We start from the raw sequence: 20,598 nt of genomic DNA on the forward strand, positions 1-20,598 counted from the left end.
CATATTTATTTTCTTTCTTTTTACTTCACTATTCAATTTTTTTTATGAATATTCAAATGAAAGGATTAACTAGTATGGATACCCGTGCCAAGCACGGGCTAGAATTCAACCATACTTAAGTGAAAAAATGTTGTATGTATCAAGTGTAAGTTACATTTCAACATTGAATAAAAGAGTAGAGGTTGGACAACATATAAGTTGGAAGAATCATATACTTAATACCTTAAATATTCGGTGAAAAATGTAATATCATTCTCAATTGGATGATTGCTCTAGCTCCAATGGATCGATCCACACCACCGTGAGTTCCCCCATAAATTCCAACGATCGTAACAAAACTCGGTTCGACTTTGTAGCGGGAGCGCAAGTGGGAGAGTTGTTATTGTGTCAAATGTGAGTAAAAGTTCAACATTGAATTCAAGAGTAGATATTGAGCAACATAATATTTCTAATATCTTAAGATTTAGGGTGAAGATGTGATGTCAATATCACTTATGTGGTTTCTTTTAGTCTAAAGTGATGATTAAACTAAATGTATGATCCCCGGTAGTAAGAAAATTATGAACTATTTGTTTTTTTAAAGTTTTTAGATGTCATGTATTTCTTTCAAATAATTCTTAATTCATTCTTTCAAACATTAATTTTAAATGAAACATGAATTCAATTTGTATGAATAAAAGCTCTCGCCAATTTGAGATTTTGAATGAGTCGCTTATATACATTACTCATTTATCTTTTAATAATAATACTTCATAAGAATGTAATTTCTTCAACTATGAGTTCCACAAATAACTATATTGTTATATTCCAACAACACTTATTTATTTTAAAATAATTTATTTAATTAGATCTGTATAAAAGTGAAGAGAGTCGTTTCATAAACATTATTCTCTATTAGGTCCACCACTGTTTATAATGGTGTTAGCCCTATGGCTTTAAAGCTAAAGGGGTCCTAGTAATCTTAAGTTAAGTCGGGAGGTTAGTAAAGTTTGACCATTAACTGTTCCACCTAGAATCAAACTCATGTTCTCCATAATAATTCGTCGTTGATGGAGCTAATTGACCACATGAACAAAATTTCTTGTTTTATTTATTTATTTTTTTTAATTTAACATCATGGTGATTTTGTTTGAATCTACAACAATTACTAATCAACATTTATTTATCCTCTAAAAAAATTAACATTTATTTATTCAATATTGATATTAGCATTTTCTTTCTATTTTCATAAACTCCTAAAACATACAACACTCATGACATTCATATTTAAAAATAGTTTTTATAATATATCATTTCCATTTTTTTTTTGAGAGAATATCCTTTCCATTTATATAAATTAGAGCAATCAGAAAAATATACTCATGAGATATTTTGTATTTTTTCTCTCAAGTACTCCAGCGGTTAAATTCACACAATGAGGGGTATAAGTTTGAACATTGACACATGCATATCAATATCAAATGGTGCTTCCAACCGAGTTGCAATTATAGGACTGTAAAATTTATTTGAGCATTAATATGAATTATGAAATTTATTTGAAATAATTTTACTAAAAAAGCATTGATTGTAATGTGATTGAACTCAAGTGGTTAGTGAGTTCCAAATTAATCAGGAAACCCGAGTTTGATTTTTCAGTAGAACAATCTTTAGATCAAACTCCGGTATACAAAGAGGTCCTTTACAACAAAAATATTTTTTTTCACAAAGAAAAAAATTCCTATTTTGAGAGGTAAAAAATTAATTACTTCACAAATGTTTATAATTTGAATTTAATTTCAATTGAATACCGGTATTAATCATATTTATGTGGTTAAAGGTCACTGCATGAAATATATTAACAATATAAATATAAATTCCATATTAATAAAAAATGGGAATACAATCTTGGTTTAATTTCAAAGTAACTTTTTAAAAATTAGTAACAAATTTGCTTAATTTTTTTTTTTTGTAGAAATTCTCATGGTCCAAGACAAAAAATTGTAAATTATAATTAGTGATGATGGTGCTATGAATAAGAAACTTCTATAATAAGCTGAAAAAATTTAATGTATATAGTATAATATTTAAGGCTTTAGTAAAAAAATTAAGACTTTTTTTTACAAAAGTTTAAGGCATTGTTGTATACTTAGAAATATTTTATCACAAATTAATTTTAGCATATGTGGTCATATCAATGAACAAAGTTCATTTGATTAAATGTCATAATATTTTCAAATGAAATTCAAGATGATAAAAACAACAATTGGGACAAAGACTATCACTGAAATGAATAGAAAAGACCGTGTTGGCTCTTTTTTTAGATTCGATTTATGTCCCTAATTTTTTATCGAGTTAGATTTACATCCCCTACTTTTTTTTCTCCATAAATTTTATTTTTATCTTAAAAAAACTTGTTAGTGTAGATCCTTAAAATGTCAATTATTTTCTATTTTTAATTTGCAAAATGTCTTTTTTTAGGGAATTAGCAAAATGTCTTGAATACTATTTAAAATGAAAGACATAAGATTTTATTGATTATCATAGTTTAAAAGTTATATATCTAATTAAGAAAAAAGATATCCTATAAAACAAATGCTTTTTTAATGTCAAATGTTAGTAATTAGTTAGATTTTTTTTCTTTCCCGAAACAAAATTAATTGTTTTCTTCTTCATCCAATTTTGTACCAAAAACCTATAACATCATGGAAAAACACATTCACACCAAACCAATAAATACATTGAATTAGACAATTGATATAACATTAAATTCTTGCATGGTTTTGCATCTTTTGTAGAAAAATAAAAGAAAAAAATGTCATGTAAACATGCTATGCTATGATTGAAAGTTGAGTGGAAAAACATACAATTTGATTGTTATAAGAATTATATTTGTTGGAAAAAAATTATATTTAGCTTATTGTTAAAAAATACATGTATGATTGAAACTTTCATGATTTTGTTAAATCTAATTGGTCAAAAATTAAGACAAAGGGTGGATAAATCCATTTGATTGGCTGAGAAATCAAACAATGATAATAATTTGATGGTTGTCATTGAAACATGTTTTTTTTTTGAGGGGGTAAAGTGTCATTGAAAGTTATTAATAAGAAATCAAAAATTCATTTAGTTTTGTCATTATAAGACTTTTACAACTTTCCACTTATAAATAAGGTAATTAATAAAAATATTAATGCAGTTTTAAAGCATATGTGATTATTAATTTTAATAATAGAATGAATGATGGATACAAAAATATGACGTTGAATTAAACATAATATTTTTTCACTTAAAAAACATAATAATTTAATAATCTGTAATTAGGATATTAATTTTAAAAATAGTATATACTCATTTAAATATTTAATTAGGATGAAAGAAATAAAATATAAATGATTGTATGGTTTACTATTTTTTTGAAAATGCACTTAAAATTTTAGGGTAGCACCTTGCTCCCTTTTAGTTAAAGAAAAAGGAACTTTTTGACTCAAAAAACAAAAATCAAAGGTGCCATAAAATCGATTTTCTATTACGTATTTCTTATCTTTTTCACTCCAAAGTTATCAATTCAATCAATTTTTTGAAAATATGATGCATTTCTTCTTGTCTATTTACTGGTTTCCATCTCAAGCATAAAGTAGCAAGAAAAAAAATCAAAAATTAAAATAACATATAAAAGAGCAAGATATTAAAAGTAAAATAACAACATAAGAAAAATTAAACAAAAAAGAATAGATAGATAGAAAAAGTTGTGAGTATTGAGGGATTAAAATAAAACAAAAGGGGGATAAAAGTGATTATATTTGAACGTGGTAAAAGAAATCCTTCGTATATATTCTAATTTATATGTGATGCATTTCTTCTTTTCTCTTGATTGGCTTCCATGTCCAAAATAAAGATCCGAACAAAAACAAAGAACATATAAACACCAAAAGAAAATTGAAAAGAGAATATGAATAAGAAACATCAACCTAAGAAATCACATAAAAAGGAACATAACAATAAGAAATGTTGAATAAACAATAAAACAATAAAACAATAAAAAATAAAACAAAAAGATAATGAGGTTGAAAGCTCAAAGCAGTGATTTTTTATGGGAGGAAGAGGTAGATGAAAATAATAAAAAAAAAAAATCAAATTGTCTATATATAGGGAAAAAATCATATCATGATCAATTTTGATTGGTTGGTGAAAAATAAGTGAGTCATGATTCAATTTTAATTGGCTAATAGAAAATGAATGAGTCAAGATCCATTTTGATTGGTTGATGGAAAAGCATTAAATGAAATAGGGAGTATGAAGATGCCACGTGTACTTTTCCTCAAAGATGTAAGCTTTTGTATTATACTAGTTTGGACACCCGTGCCAAGCACGGGCTAGAATTTGGTTATACTTGACATAGAGAATATTATTATGTATCATGTATCGATTAAAGCTAAAGATTTGATAAAATAGTGGAGGTTGAACAACAAACAAATGGAAAAAAAACACATACTTAAACCTTAAAGTTTTGAATGAAGATGTGGTATCATTCTCACCTGTGTGGTTGTTCTTTCTCCAATGTGCCGATCCACACCAGTGATGTCTCCCCTTGAAGGTCCAACGACGGTATCATATCCCGGTTCAACATTGTGGGGGAGCGGTTCTTGGTAGTGGATCACGTATACAGAGACTATGATACTTAGTGGAGAGATGTTAATTTGTCAATTGTGAGTAACAATTTCACATTATATGCAAGAATAGATGTTGAGCAACATATAAGTATGGTGACTCATATATCTAATATCTTACGTTTGGTGCAATATCAATTTCACTTATATGATTGGTCTTAGTCTAATGTGATGATACAACCCATTGTAGGCTTCCACATAAGACATAATATTATGATGATTTTTTTGTTTCAGTTTTTGGCTGTCATTTGTTGAATTTTTAGCCTTAAATTTTAATTTTTAGATGTCGTTCGCTTTCATGCAATTTTTTTTATTCAACCTTTGTTACTATAAATTTCTTTACTTTTGGTGTTTGGTGGAATCATAGTGGAAAATATATATGTGTTAGGTCACAAAATACATGTTTATTAGACAATTTAAATTGATGTGGTATTTTTTTTAATGAGTCTAATATTTTGGTAGCATAATTACCAGCAATCGCCAACGCCTTCAACAAATCCATAAACTATCAGTAACTCACTATATTACCTATACTCTCATGGGTAAAACATACTTTCCTTAGTTTGTTCCCTCGTAATTTCTCTCATGTTCAAATTCCTTGTTCATCTTCTTTCTTTTTTTAATTTACTTTCTTTCTTCGCATGAAAGAAACAAACAAAAACACTCCTCTATGAAACCACCACCAACCAAATTTTTTTACGATGTTGTATCTTTGATCTGATCTCACTATATCACATACACAGAGATTCCTAACCTTAAGGGAGATATGTTAATGTGTCATGTGAGTTAAACTTCTCTTTGGATGCAATAATATATATTGAGCAACATATGAATGAATTGATAATATGCCTAATGTCTTGAGGTTTTAGGTGAAGATGTGGCGTCAATCTCAATCTCACTTCTGGAGTTTTATTAGTCAAATGTGATGATTCAATTCATTGTAGGCTCCCTTATAACTACAAATATTACGATGAATTATTTAATTTTTTTATTTTTTTAATATAATATCTTAATTTTTTAATATTCAATATATATTTTTGGATGTCGTTCGATTTCATTCAATTTTTTATCCAACCTCTATATTTCAAATATCTTCATTTTTTATCTTTGATGAGATTGAACAATAGAAAACTACATATATGTTATGATGAGTTGATAAAGTACATGTGTACATGTTTATTAGACATTTTAAATTGATGTGGAGTTTTTTTATTGAGTCTATTTTTTGGTGAAATAATTACTCATAAATCTCGTACTCCTTCAAATAACCCATCAAATTATCACTAACACACTCTTTTCTTAATATTTCCACGGACAAAACACACACTACTTTTTTTCCGTTATCATTTCTCTCATGTTCAAATTTCTTTTTCATATTATTTCTTTTTCTATTTTTCTTTCTTTCTTTTTCATTAAATGTGCAAACATAAATCTCCTTCCATGAAACCACCATCAACCAACCTTTTTTTACTATGTTTTGCCTTCGTCTAGCTTTATTTGGCTATGTCACCAGATCTCAAACGAAGAGAGTCTCACATTTAACGAAGATATGTTAATGTGTCAATTGTTAAGAAATAGATACGTGAGATGATCAATATAACTAATGTGTTAAGATTTTGGTGATGATGTGGTGTCAATCTCACTTTTATAGTCGCACTTAGCATAATGTGTTGTTCTAACCTATTTTAGTCTTCTTCAAAACTCTGAACATTATGATTAACTATTTTGTTAGTTTTTTGATGTCATTTATTTCATTTTTATATTAAATATAAGTTTTTGGATGTTATTCATTTTCATGCACTATTTTTTAATCAATCTATATTATTTCAAATTTCTTCACTTTTGATCATTGGTTGGATTTAACTATAGAAAAATTCTCACGTAGAATGTTGAGTTGACATAATTCGTGCTTATTAAAAAGATTTAAATGTTGTAGTGTTTTTTAATTAGGTATCTTTTTTTGGCAAATTAATTACCCAAAAATATCAAACTTCTTCGATAGACCTATAAAATTACCAGCAACTCACTTTATTTCTTATAACCTCATCGACAAATACACAATTCTTTTTTTTTTACCTGTATCATTTATCTCAATCTCAAATTTATTTTTCATCTTCTTTCTTATTCAATTTCCTTTCTCTCTTCTCATAAAAGTAAGAAATATAAACCTCCTTATATTTAATTACTACCATCCCATCTTTATGACAATGTTGTGCCTTCATTTGACCTTATTTGCCTATGTCACATAATTACAGACGTGGAGACTTGCACACTTGAGAGAGAGATGTTAATATGTCAAATGTGAGTTAAAATTATAATGGAGAAAAGAGAAGATGTTGAATAACATATAAGTGATATGAACTAAAAAAATTGTATGAAAATGTGGTATCAGTCTAATTTTTGTGGTTTCTCTTAGCATAATGTTACGATATAACCTAATGTAGGCTACACTGGGAATTCCAACATTATGATAATTTGTTTTGTTAGTTTTGCGTGTTATTTTTTTAATATTTTTAATCTTAACATTTAGATGTTGGACGTCATTCATTTTCATGCAATTTTTTTTTGTCAAGGCAATATATATTTTTATTCAACATCTATTATTTCAAATTCCTTCACTATTGGTCTTTGGTGGAATCTGAAAAAGGAAAATTGTAGATGTTTATTAGACATTTTAAATTGATGTTGACTTTTTAATGAGTTTGGTACTTTGATAGCATAATTACTAAATTATCTCAATTTTCTTCAACGTAACAAACCCATAAAATTACCAACAACTCACTATTCTCCCTTACCTTTTCTCTCATGTTCAAATTCTTTTTTTCATCTGATTTCTTTTTCTACTTTATTTTTTCTCTTCTCATGAAATAAATGAGTGAAAACATATCTCTACGAAATGGCCTTATTTGGTTATTTCACCATATCATAGATACAAAGAGTCTCACGCTTAAGGGAGAGATGTTAATGTGTCGTGTGTGAGTTAAACTTCTACACATTAGATGCAAAAGTACATATTGAGTAACATATAAGTGAGATGTGGTGTCGATCTCATCTTTTTTAGGGGTGTGTCAATCTCATTTGTGGGGTTTCTCTTAGCCAAATATGAAGATCCAACCCATTGAAGACTCCCTCATAACTTCAAACATTATGATGAAATATTTTGTTAGTTTTTATATCATTAGCTTAATTTTTTATATTAAATATAAAAAAATCATTTTATTTTTTTGCGTTATTTTAAATTCCTTCATTTTTGGTCTTTGGAGGAATCTAAAAATGGAAAAACGCTAATGTGATATGTTGAGATGACAAAATACATGCTTATTAAAAAATTATATGATAGATAAATTAGGGAAATAATTTGATGAGTTACATATATACGCAAAACCTTTGATTAGTTTTAGGATTAATTAGAAGTTGACCCACTTGTGTTGTTTTAATTTTTTGTATTATCCGTTTAGGGTCGACCTACACTTTTGCGTGGATTTACTGGGGTAGGTTTATGTCCCCCTAATTTGTATTTGTATCTCCCCCTTTTTTTAGTAATATAATATATATAAGCAAAAATGAATAAAGTCTAGTTGAGATGTCATATATTCTCTTTAAATTGTGCTTTTAATTTAGAAAAAAAAAATTACAAATATGATATGTAAAATTTACATTTAGATGTCAACGTATATTGAAGGAGGACACAATCGAAAACCAAACTCTCCACTCAACGAAAAAGGGATTTGAGAATTCGAGAAGAATTTCAAATTTTAGAATGAACGTTGAATTTTGAAACAGTGTGAAAATGTTGAAAGTTAGAAACAATATTTTATAAAATAAAAATCAATTAAATAACCTCAATTACCCCCTTCCCCTCAAAAAAGAAAAACATCAATTACCCCTTTAATTTTGTGATATCATCAATGTATGGATATCTTATAGGATAAATGCATAGTTGACTAATGATATGATAAATGTCTAATCTTAAATATCATATTAATGCATTCCTTTCTCACTAAAAACTGAAAATGTACATGCTGATGTGGATTAGTTTGATAACATTTAGTGAGCTTAAGCACCATATATGTACACGTGTACTTTTGCATTCTATGAAGCCAAATCTTTATAATAGAGAAATTTTTTTTTATATATTAAAACACATTTACGTGCATTTGTTATTTTTTTTTTTGACAATTACGTGCATTTGTTATTAAAATATATGACATAATTTTAAAAAAAATCAAGATAAACATTGTAGGAAATTCGTAAAATTGAAATTTGAAAAATTACCAAGTTATTGATAAAATTTAATTTTAGATATCATTCGATTCTCCTTTTAAATTATATTTGTTATTATTATTTGACAAAAAAAATTCCTTTAGAATCTGGCAAATAGACTTTAATTTTACATAAAAAAAATTTAGGACACATCAAGGTCAGGACATGTCTCATGACTCAATAAGCACTTACAAAATTTTTAGAGATCCCTTGTCAAAGAGATCTTCACGCTAATAGCGGAGATTGAATCCACACCCTTGGAATTGAGTCAACTCATTATTAGCAAAACCAATTTTGATTAGGAATGCTATTATTAGTATTAGTAGGGGTGTTCGCGGTGCGGTTTGGTTCGGTTTTAAGGGTAAAAGTTATCTGAACCGCAAGATAAATAAGTGCGTGGTTTGGTTTGGTTCAGTTGACTTTTAAAATAAAATCCAAACCAAACCAAACCAAACCAATCCGGTTTGGATTGGATCGGTTGGTGCGGTTTTTTTAGACAATAATATATTTTTTTTTGTTTTCAACTTTAAAATCAAATTAAAAAGCTAAAACACAACATATTTTCAGGAATGTTTTAAATTTCATCCAACATTATAATTTTATTTTCATCCAACAATGTTTTCAACTACATAGACCAAATTAAAATGTGGACAAAAAGTAATCCTATTTTGTAAGAAATACAAAAGACTAAAATTTTAATCATTCTCTAAGAGTTCAAGTAGCACATAAATATATTTTTGATAGAAAAAGCAGCAAAGTAGAAACTTAATAAGAGAAAAAATATGTTCTTTTATTAAAGTTTCCATTGAATTTCTATGAGTATTGATCTAGATGATATATATTTAATTAGTTTTTTTTCTTCTTATATTGTGGTTCGGTTTGGTTTGGTTCGGTTGGTAAAATCAAAACCGCAAACCGAACCAAACCATGCGGTTAGGTAAAAAAATGATCTGAATACATCCGAACCAAATGCGGTTTTTGCGGTTTCGGTTTGGATTGATTCGATTAGCGGTTTTTCTTTTGGATTGGTTCGGTTTTGAACACCCCTAAGTATTAGTAGCAAAAATAGTGAATCAAAACATGATATCATATAATGGTATCATTTAAATAACATTTTTTATCTGACTAAATAGATGAGACATTTAACAGAATCATTTTAATTTAAATTACCACATTAATGACTATTATTTAAAGAACCTTTTATTTTTTAGTCTATTATTTGTCTGACCTATTAAATGACAAAGTTTAATATTTATTGGATCAACCCAATTAAAATGACACATAAAATATAATTATTTTAAATTATAAAAATATAAATTTCAAAATTTAATCCATTCAAAAAAAAATCAAAATTTAATGAATTTTTTTTTTTGTGAATTTGTCAAAAACTTTTTTATGTAAATTAAATATTCCCTTAAAACAAATGAATATAAAACATTAATTAAAAGGTTAAAAGATTCAAATAATTCATTTTTTTTATACAGATAGGAAAATCGAACTATTTGAATTTTAAATGTCTTCCATTTATTTGTTATAATATACTACTTCAATATTTGTTTGTTTCCATCTTTTTTTTTTGGTTTAGTTGTTTCCTTTTTTTTTTTGGTAGTGTTTAGTTGTTTCCTTTAATTAAGGGTTATAATTAACGCTATCATTTAATTTTTTTTTCTGTTTCCTGTCTGATCCACCAAATGAGGCATTTTCATTCTAAATAATTAAATGACACATTTTAACCTTTATATAATCATTCTAATTTAAATGACACATTAATTACTCTTAAATTGCTTTATCATTATATTATCCTTAATAAATGCGAAAATAATTATATTTGAGAACTATATTAAATTATTAAGTATACAAAAATACATGAAAATTTTGTGTTAATATAATTCATTTTGTGTTATATTTGAGAACTATATTAAATGGATTTTTTTCTCAAAAAAAAAAAAATAAATTATTTTGGCTTGTTAAAAATACCAAATACGTGAAACTTAGAAAGAAAAAAAACAAAAAGAAAAAGGCATGACATTGAGACAAAAGATTGAAAATAATACAATTTTTGATTGAAATGGTGGGTGGAATTGCTTGCAAATGGATGATATTTATAATAAAGGGTAGATAACAAAATTAACAATATTATTTAATAGTCCCCGCAAAAAAATTATTTAATAGTAACTATCTAATTGACAAATTAAAGGAGAAAAAGTCATATATTGATTGTCAAATAAATAAGATGAAATGACACTTAAAGGATTGTGTATTATCTCATAGATGGTCAAAAGAAATAAAAAAGAAACCATGTATATTGCTCAATGATTGATTGAAGCTTTTGATACATTCTATTGAAGAAACTATGATAAGTGAAAAGCCGTCATAGTAAAACATGATGATTTAAGATGTCTTCTTATTAGAAAAGGTTTGTCCAAATTAGATGATGTGAACCAATTGTATGCAACCTTTATGATGATGTTTAACATGCCCGGAGATGTATTTAAAATCATCAATTAGGATTCATCAAATAAGAGTTCATGTGTAGGATTCATCAAATAAGAGTTCATGTGCAATATACGTTTTTGTGCAAGACAAAAATTCATAAAATAGATATAGATAAAGGCTAAATCAATTTATTGAGATTAGTTTATCGACATATAAATTCATTAAATAATATTCAATAAACCTAAGGTATCTAAACTCTAACATCTTGATTCTATATCAAATACAAAACATTGTCTTGACTAAAAATTATATTGTTGATGTTGAACATCTTGAAGTCGTAGAATGTAGACACATGGTCTCCAATGAGATCCTGGGAAAGTAACATTATCCATTAACAATTAGATACAAATAAAAAAGAAAATCAACCCCATAATCTACGACCAAGTGATTAAACTTCTATGATTTCAAAACACATAAAAAATAATGAAAAAAATAATGATTTGTTGATGGGGGAAGAGATACATGAAAATAATGAAAAAAAATTGTCTATATATAGGGAAAAAAATCATGGCTTGATCAATTTTGATTGGTTGATGATAACTTAATGAGTCATTGTCCATCTTGATTGGCTAATAAAAAAACAAATGAGTCATAATTTAATTTGATTGGGTGATAAGAAAACATTAAATGTGATAAAGAATGTGAAGATGCCACATGTACTTTTGCCCATAGAAGTATGCTTTTGTATTATATAAAGATGATTTATCAATAGCCAATAATCAAGCTACAATTAGATGATGAGGTGCACATGTGTATTAGTGATGCTTAGGTGTGTAATACATTAAATGAAGTTTAATATAGAAGAGTGCCAAGTGTACTTTTCAAAAAAATTAAGGCAAATATATATAATAGAGATAAAGATACCTCAAATATTTTATGTAATTTTATATGAGGTCTAAATATAGTTCATGTAAACATAAAAACACATATTTCAATTTGTAATTTTAGATTATTTATATTTTATCATCACCTTATTCAAAAAATATTTGGACGAAGCTTGAAATAACTAATGTAAAAGTAAGAATGTTTGTAAAAAGTCTGTATAAGGAGTTAAATATGAAGAACTTAAAATTATAAGGCTTAATAGTAGTTTTTGCCCCCTAACTTTTTTAAAGTTGCAATTTTTGTCCCCTAAGAAAAAAAAAACTACAAAACCGCCCCCTTTTACCCATGTGACAATTTTGGCCCCCTAGACCAATTTTGACTCGGTCAACGCACACGTGGATGCCACATGTATTTTATATTATTTTTTAATTATTTAAAAAATAAATTTTTATTTTTGTAATTAAAAAATAATTTTTTTTAAATTTTATTTTATTTTTTACATATTTAAAAAATATTTTTTTATTAAAAAAATAAAAAACAATTTTTTTAATTAATTTTTTTTAAAATATTGAAAAAATATTTTTAAATTTAAAAAGTACACACGTGGCGTCCACGTGTGTGTTGACTGAGTCAAAATTGGTTTAGGGGGCCAAAACTGCCACATGGGCAAAACTTAGGGGGCGTTTTGTAGTTTTTTTTCTTATGGGGCCAAAATCACAACTTCTTGAAACTTAGGGACCTAAAACTGCTATTAAACCAAATTATAAATATGAAGTATGTGTTTTTTCTTGTAAAAAATAGGTTATTTTTAAACATCGTCCAAGTTGTAGGGACTATTTGAGGTATCAACCCTAAAATTAAATTATTGAAATGGAAAATCCCCAATTAATTTAAGGATTGGGTGATGAGTTAAAATAGACTATTTTTTATAAAATAAAAAATTAATTAGTCTATCAATCAATTCAATTTTTTTGGTTAACCTTCCTATTCTTAGAAAAATGGTCACTGATAATCCGAAATTCGACCATAAATTAAGTATAAGCTAACAAAAAATTCAATTAATTGACATAAAAAAAATTACAATAACCATAAAAGAAATATCAACCCCTTTCTCTTTTGTGAGCCGTCACAAAACCCTTAGTTTTCTAGTTTTCTTCTCCTTCATCCACCAAAGAGGGGTGATTTAGGGTCAATTTTTGACCCAAAATCACCCCTCTAACTCGTTTTATATTTCTCCTTTATTGAAATAAGTGATTTTCACGTCTACTTTGTTTTTTTTCTTTCGTGATTTCGTCGTCTTAGTGCGACGTTGTTTTGTTCGTCGTCTTTGTGCGACCTTGTTTGTCTTTCTTGTTTCGTTCAGGTATTTGTTCGATTCAGATTGTCAGATCAGCTTCGATACAGTGAAGATCAAATCAATGACTTTGGAGTCATCAACGTTGCAGATCCAGAGACACGAGTATTCTGGAGACTTAAATATAGTCATATGTGTAGGCTTTAGTACTTTGCCGTTTTATGCTATTAACATGGATGTTGTGAGTTTGTTCACAGATTCATCCTTTTTGTTTTTAGCGAATTTTCATTGTATTGATGTACTCTATCAATTTGAATGAATGAATATAATTTATGTTTGTCAAAAAAAAATAAAAGAAATATCAACATTAGTCTTAAATAAATTTCTCAAAACATGCTCCAACTCAGTATCACGATGTTCTTTTGCCCTATGCATATTTATTAGGGTTAATTATGTTTCTAGTCCCTATAAAATAGCGACCTTGTAAATTTAGTCCTTACTTAATTTTAATAGCATTTTTAGTCCCTATAAAAAAAAATTTACTTATAATTTTAGTCCCTGCTAAAACAAAGTTTGATTAATTATCATTAAACTCTTAAATTTTTGAACGATTTTTTTAAGACAAGATTAGAACACTATGAAAGGTTCGTTTACTAAAATTTAGAATTTTCTGACATGAAATGAATTAAATATGAATTTTTTAAAACGACAAAAGTTAAAGATAAAAAGTAATAAAATCTGGATGTAGAAATCAAATTTTGCGATAATTTTTTGCGGAGGAACTTTTAGTAATGTTCTAAACATGTCTGCAAAAAATTGTTCAAAAATTTAAGAGTTTAAGCATAAATTAAACAAATTTGAATTGAGTAGGGACTAATACTCAGTGCAGAAAAACAAAATTAGGGACTAAAAATGCTATTAAAATTAAGTAAGGACTAAACTCAAAAGGTCGCTATTTTATAGGGACTAGAAACATAATTAACCCTATTTATTATGCATATTTATTTTCTTCGGTGAATCCTACACAATTGTGTTCTAGTATGATCTCAACCAAGGAAAAAGGAAAAAAAATTATGTTTAATTCGTTGCAACGTTAATTTGGAACTAAAATTATGGTAGCGATTTTTTTGTTGCTAAATGTATGATGTCTTTTTCAGGCCATGAAATTAAAGTTAATTTGGAAGGTTAAGGAACTTACAGATGCTTCCAACCAGGGACGTAGCCCTTCAGCACCATGTGGTAGCCAAGGTTACCCCAAAAAAAATATTTTTCTGGAATGAGTTGGTATGATTTTATATCTAGCTACCTCAAGTAAAAAATATTTAGCTACCCCAAACAAATTTATTTGTTAAATTAGCATAAATAAGAAAGTAAAAAAATTACTACATGATTGATAGATTTATTTGTATTAATTTGTCGCTTTCGGTCTCAACAACAAATAATGAGTTTCTTGCAAATAACTTATTTGTTTACATTGAAAAAGACATTATTACTCTTTTTAGTATATAAATCAATTATGAATAAAATTGGCTTTTTGAAATGCTTTGTGTCCAGCTTTTCTAAATAGCTATTGTCAATTTTTATTTTCTTTGTAATTGTTTTATCTACATTTCATGTAAGTAAAAATTATAGTGATTTTTTTTTTAACATATTGGTTAAGATTAGGATTAAATTTGACTTTAGTCTCTAGAACGGGTAGCACTTGGGTGACATTGGGGTGCCAATGTCATGTGATTTTGGTGATTTTAACACTCTTCTTCTTTTCTTTTGGTAAAAATTTGAGAGAGAAATTAATTTTTTTAGTGACTAAACCTAAAAATATATAATTTACTGGACTACAATTATATTTTATCTTTAAATTTAATATTTTGACTTTAAAAATATTTTATTTTTCTTTAAACGTGGCCCCCGCGTAATATTTCTGCTAGCTTCGCCGCTGCTTCCAACTCTGTTTCCGAGGTAGTTTTTCCATGTATTGATTCGGTCTAAATTTTTGGTTTTGGTTGTAGTTAATATATGAAACATCCATTCAAAACTTGTTTTGATTCTGGTGTGGTTTGATTACATAATATGTTGAGTATTAATTATTGTTACGTGGCACAGTTGATCTTTAGATTGATATAAGAGTAGTAGTGCTTGATTTTTTAAGTTTAACTATTACTTATGGAGAGAAAGTGTGATTTGTTCTCTCATGGCTAGAAGATAGCAAAGTTAGGAAAAGAAACTAATTGTAAACATGGTTTTTAGTATCTTACAATACACATATTTCTAATTCTAGTTGCATCCTCTCTTTTTCTACTTTTTGACGAGATTATTATAAAAATTAAGCCGAGGTTATTGGGTTTCAGTGGTCCATAGGTCATCCTTCTGATCTTATTAGACATAAATATTTGCTAAAAATTCATTCTAATAACTGCAGTTATTATTTTAGGTTGGGGAAAACAAGTCAAAAAGAAAAGCTGTCTACATTGTCTCTGGAGAATGCAAGTAAAAAAGAAAAGCTTAATACATTGCAAATTGGAACCAGAAGTAGGTTTCTATCTGTTTTGTGAATTAGATTCCTATTTTTAATCTTTGTTCCTTCTAATGGAACACAAACTATAGGACTGTGTGGAAACTGCAAATTGAAAACCAACAAATGAAAAAGTGGATTCTTACATTTGTGACTATTTCTAAGATTTCTCTGTCTTTATGCAATACGTTCAGTGTTTCAAATTAGTTGATTGGAATTTTGCATTGATTTATAGAGATGTTATATATGATACCGGGCAACGTTTAGTGTGGGGAAATTTCAAAATTTCCCCATCTTGAGCTAATCTAACCTCAGTCATTGATTTAATGTAAAATAATAGGAATGGTTAGGATTGTTTTGTTTTCTTGACTGGTAACTTGTACGGATTTTAATATTAAATAACTCAAATCTTTATGGATTTAAATATATAAAATTAAAGGATAATAAAAATTTAAAATATCAAACACTTACCAAATGAATTTGTGTGCACTGAAATATGTTCTGACTTTTCAATTATTAACACTGTTGGAAAATTTTTATTATTATTTTTTTCTCGTCAAAATTTATAATTATTATTGTGTTAAAAAAATTTTGTATCTTTCATAAATATTATTAAAGTCAGTTTGAAGCTTTTTACATGTATACTAACAAAATTATCGTATAATTACTTTATATTAGAGCGTTGAAAAGCTCAACTGATTTGAGATAAAAAGGGTTGAAAATAGATAATTAGATTGTATTTGACAAGACTAATTTTTGAATTTACGGATAACTTATAATTTACTCATATCAAAATAAACTTTTTATATCAATTTTTTCTCACTAGTTTATGAAAGTTTTTTGAGTCTATAATGGAATGAATTAGGCTGTCATAATGTGATGAACTAGTGTCTGAATTTTGATCGAAAGAGACATTAAAATTATGGAAAACCAAAATAATATATATTATTTTCACAATTTATTTATGATATAGTTTTTTTTGTTGATTTTTTATTGACAAAATAGTGTTTAGTTCAAAAACTAACGTAGATATTGGAGTAATATACAACATAATGGTTGCACTTGAACTGGGAACTTACGGGTTCTAGCAGGTAAAAAGAGATGAGCCTAAGATAGGGCAATTTCACAATTGGCCCATGCTAAAACTCACCTATGATACCGTTGATTGATTAAATAGAATGTTTTTTTGTAGGTTATATTGGTGGCTCATAGAGCGGTTAAGTATTACTCCCTCCGTTTCAAAATATAAGCAAAATTCACTTTTTAGGTTCATTCATTTAATGATGTATGTAGTTCATAATATGGACCACATACATCATTAAATGAATGAACCTAAAAAGTGAATTTTGCTTATATTTTGAAACGGAGGGAGTACTCAGTTTTGCTACAAGTTTACAAATAAGGTTCATTTAGCAGTGTGTAGCAGAAACTATGGTGAAGTTAGGATTATATTCAACTGATAAAGATCTTAAAGGTTTGAATTTGTTTCATAAACTCTGTCATATTTTCCTTGTTTAATTTTGAACGTCATATTCTATTGTCATTATGGTTGTTTGTTGCTTATAGGAATTTAGTTTCTAGAAATCTTAATTGATAAAAAATATTTTAAAAGCTAGGTGTAGGTGAGTTTTTGACCTCACTGAGGCACATGGAATTGTCCCTGATATTGTAACTTTGTTTTTTTAGGGAAGATACTGTAACATTGTTGTGGATTCGTTATAGCACAAGTTAGTAAATTGCACAAGATAAAGACATAAATATTTAGGTCTTGGACGTGTCATAGCATTCTATATTGTTTTTACTTCCGTTTTTTCTCCGTCTTCGCTATAGCATGTGGGTGGGGGCTGATTTGTTCTAATTATGCAGGATTTTGATTCTATGTGAGGCTATGGTGTGAGATTTATTTGGTGCTTGATGAACACGGACAGGGGCTGGCAGCATCACTAACTACATATACAAGCTAGAATAATTTGTTGGACTATGAATGTTACACTATGTATCCCTTACTCCTTAATGTTATTAGGTTAGCAATCACTAAACCCTAAAATTTCCCTCTAAAACTGGTTCATTAATTGTTGTTAGTGTTAACCCTAAAAAATTCTTTCAATATTCCACCAAATGAATTTCAAGAATCAGAGTATTATATAACGTGCCATTTTGATAAATTGCTGATACAATGAATCGCATTTATTTGCACCTATTGCTATGCCGTATGGAAAACAGAAATCTCTCCACTCAGCCTCTCTTTTCGGTTTCCAACACATGTAGAATGGTTTTCCCATACACCTTATTCACGTTTAACTTTTCTGTTTCACACCTAATGCATAATCACTTTTCTTCTTTTTTATTTTCTCTCCATCGCTCTCCTCTCTCTCTCAGTCTATATTAGCCATCGCTCTTCTCCTTTCTCAGCCGCTGCTTTGCTCATCTTCCTCCTCATAGCCTCCACTTCCGGCAACCTTATGTAAACCACCACAAGGATAATAAGTTGAGAGTGAAAACATCCAAATGAGAAACCACATCAAATCCAGATCTCGAAATCATCTGCATCTCAATTAGTTGGTTTTAACCCATGAAAACACGTTGATATTGTTGACCTTCTTTAATTTCTCAAGGTACTCAATCAATTTTTTTTTGTTTGGTTTTATTGTATAAACAGTGGTGTTGTTGATAATGAAAACTGATAAAAATAATGGTGGAGTTTTGTTTAATCAAAAGAAATGGTGTGTTTTTTTTATGGTTAAACTAGATTTTTGTGTTCTTTCTGATGTCTCTTTTCCTCCAAATATTTGATTGTAACCATTTCATTGAACCATTGTTGTTGATTGTAAGTTTATGTCAAATAAGATATTCTGAGTTGGAGATCCGAATTTTTAAATATGTGTTGTGTTTTTATCTCATTGATTATTTGCAACCAAAGTTTGCAATTTCCATGGAATTAAGAGGTTTTTGTTAGTAATTTTTGTCCATTCATTGTGTATATATTTTAAGTAATTGGTGTTTATTTTATTGTTTTTTTTTTGGTTTACAGTAACGTCATCTTAAAAAAGCTCAAATGGAGCATGAAATCTACTTGCCGTGAAGAAATGATGTGATGCTCTACTTTTCTTTGGGTTCAAATATGCTAGAAATAGTTACATGTCATTTCACCTATTTGATCAAATGCCTCATTGAAATAATACATTAATGAGCCTCTTGATTCATCTATGCCTCAAGATGCAGTTTGGTGACGATTTGGTTCCTCCGTTGAGGTAATTGCTAGAAGTGCTTATCAATATCATATGATATCAGATCATTTATTGTGAAATTGAGAGCAACTAAATAGTTTGTTTTTCTTTGATTTTGACTTTGTTTGGTATAATTCATTAAATATCAGTATGATTTCAAGTTTTTGTTGATTTCTTATTTTATTAACCCTATTTTGAAAATAAATATTTTGGAGTGAATGCGAAATCTGATTTTTTTTAGCTTACTATTGTATGTGTTTTTGTAATTGGTTAATCAAATACTTTAGGAAGGGCATCATATGACTGATGGTTTACGAACGTTTGATTTTTATTTTTTTATATCTTTGAGAAAATACCTTTGATGTTTGAAATAAACATGTCTATCATTCAGCTGTAACTTCATGTAATTGGTTATGGCATATTCTGAAAGGAAGAAATGCATTAGTTTTGGAGTTGTACTTCTGTTTGATTGACGAGTATTTTGTGCATGCAACAAATAAAAGATGACAAACAAAAGAAAGAATGGTGGTTATGTTTTGTACAAAAGAGGAATAGGGTAGGCCACTGGTTGTGCCGGAGTCAAGATTCCATATGGAGGAATTGTATGTTATCGTACAAGATAATGTTGCCCAATCTTATACTTCGAAGATTTATTTTTATGAATTGGCTCATTCAACTACTTTTGACATAATTTTATGATGAACTGAAACTTAGGTCCTGTTGTGGTGCAAGTCACTATTTTTTTGGTACAAAAGAATGATGCAAGCTACTCTATTTAGTGCGGGAGAAATAGCCACTGCTGGGCTGCTGTTGTTGATTGCTGCAGGATTCCTTGCTGTTTTTATAACGCATCAGAAGGTCCGGCAAGCCTCCACCGGGTTTCCACGCTGCCATGCTTCTTTGTCGCGCTGCTAGCTAGGTTTAGGGCTGGATAGCAGGCTGCTGCTGTGTTGTTTTTCTGCTGTCTGTGTTTTGTGGTGCGCGCTGTTCGGTTGGGAGGTTTGGCTGCTATTTTTAGGCGGGTTTCTGTTTGTTGGGAGTGCCTTTCTGTTGTCTGTTTTTCTGCTGTTTTGAAGTACTCTTTCACATGAAAGTGTCACGGCTTATAATTTAGTGAATTTATTTACTATTACTGTTTTTTCTTTTCTAATTTTCAGCATTCATTCAAGGTATTTTGTTGGCCATAAAATTGGTATAGTCCTTCAAAAATTTAAGGTCGATCAGTCAATGTGGTTAGGTGGTATCTTCAATTTGTGCTGCTACAAAGCTGATTTTTAATGTAGTTTTAAACGAAGTAGAAGAATATAAGAATAAGTACACTTAGTTTATATATTT

The 20,598-nt window shown here is 28.2% G+C and overlaps 1 long non-coding RNA gene across 2 annotated transcripts; it reads left to right on the forward strand.

Annotated features, from left to right (window-relative positions):
* Positions 1-18,034: 18,034 nt before the first annotated feature.
* LOC146930693 (uncharacterized) lies at positions 18,035-20,598 on the forward strand. 2 transcript variants are annotated; one of them, XR_015006450.1, is made up of 3 exons: positions 18,035-18,651; positions 19,068-19,287; positions 19,655-20,598. It is a non-coding gene; the product is annotated as an uncharacterized LOC146930693 (long non-coding RNA). The 2 variants fall into 2 exon arrangements; XR_015006449.1 differs by having other exon boundaries at positions 19,978-20,598.

Source organism: Medicago sativa, chromosome 4, assembly GCF_051527215.1.
Source record: "Medicago sativa cultivar Bolivia chromosome 4, Bolivia_mono, whole genome shotgun sequence".
NCBI classification, from domain to species: Eukaryota; Viridiplantae; Streptophyta; class Magnoliopsida; order Fabales; family Fabaceae; genus Medicago; species Medicago sativa.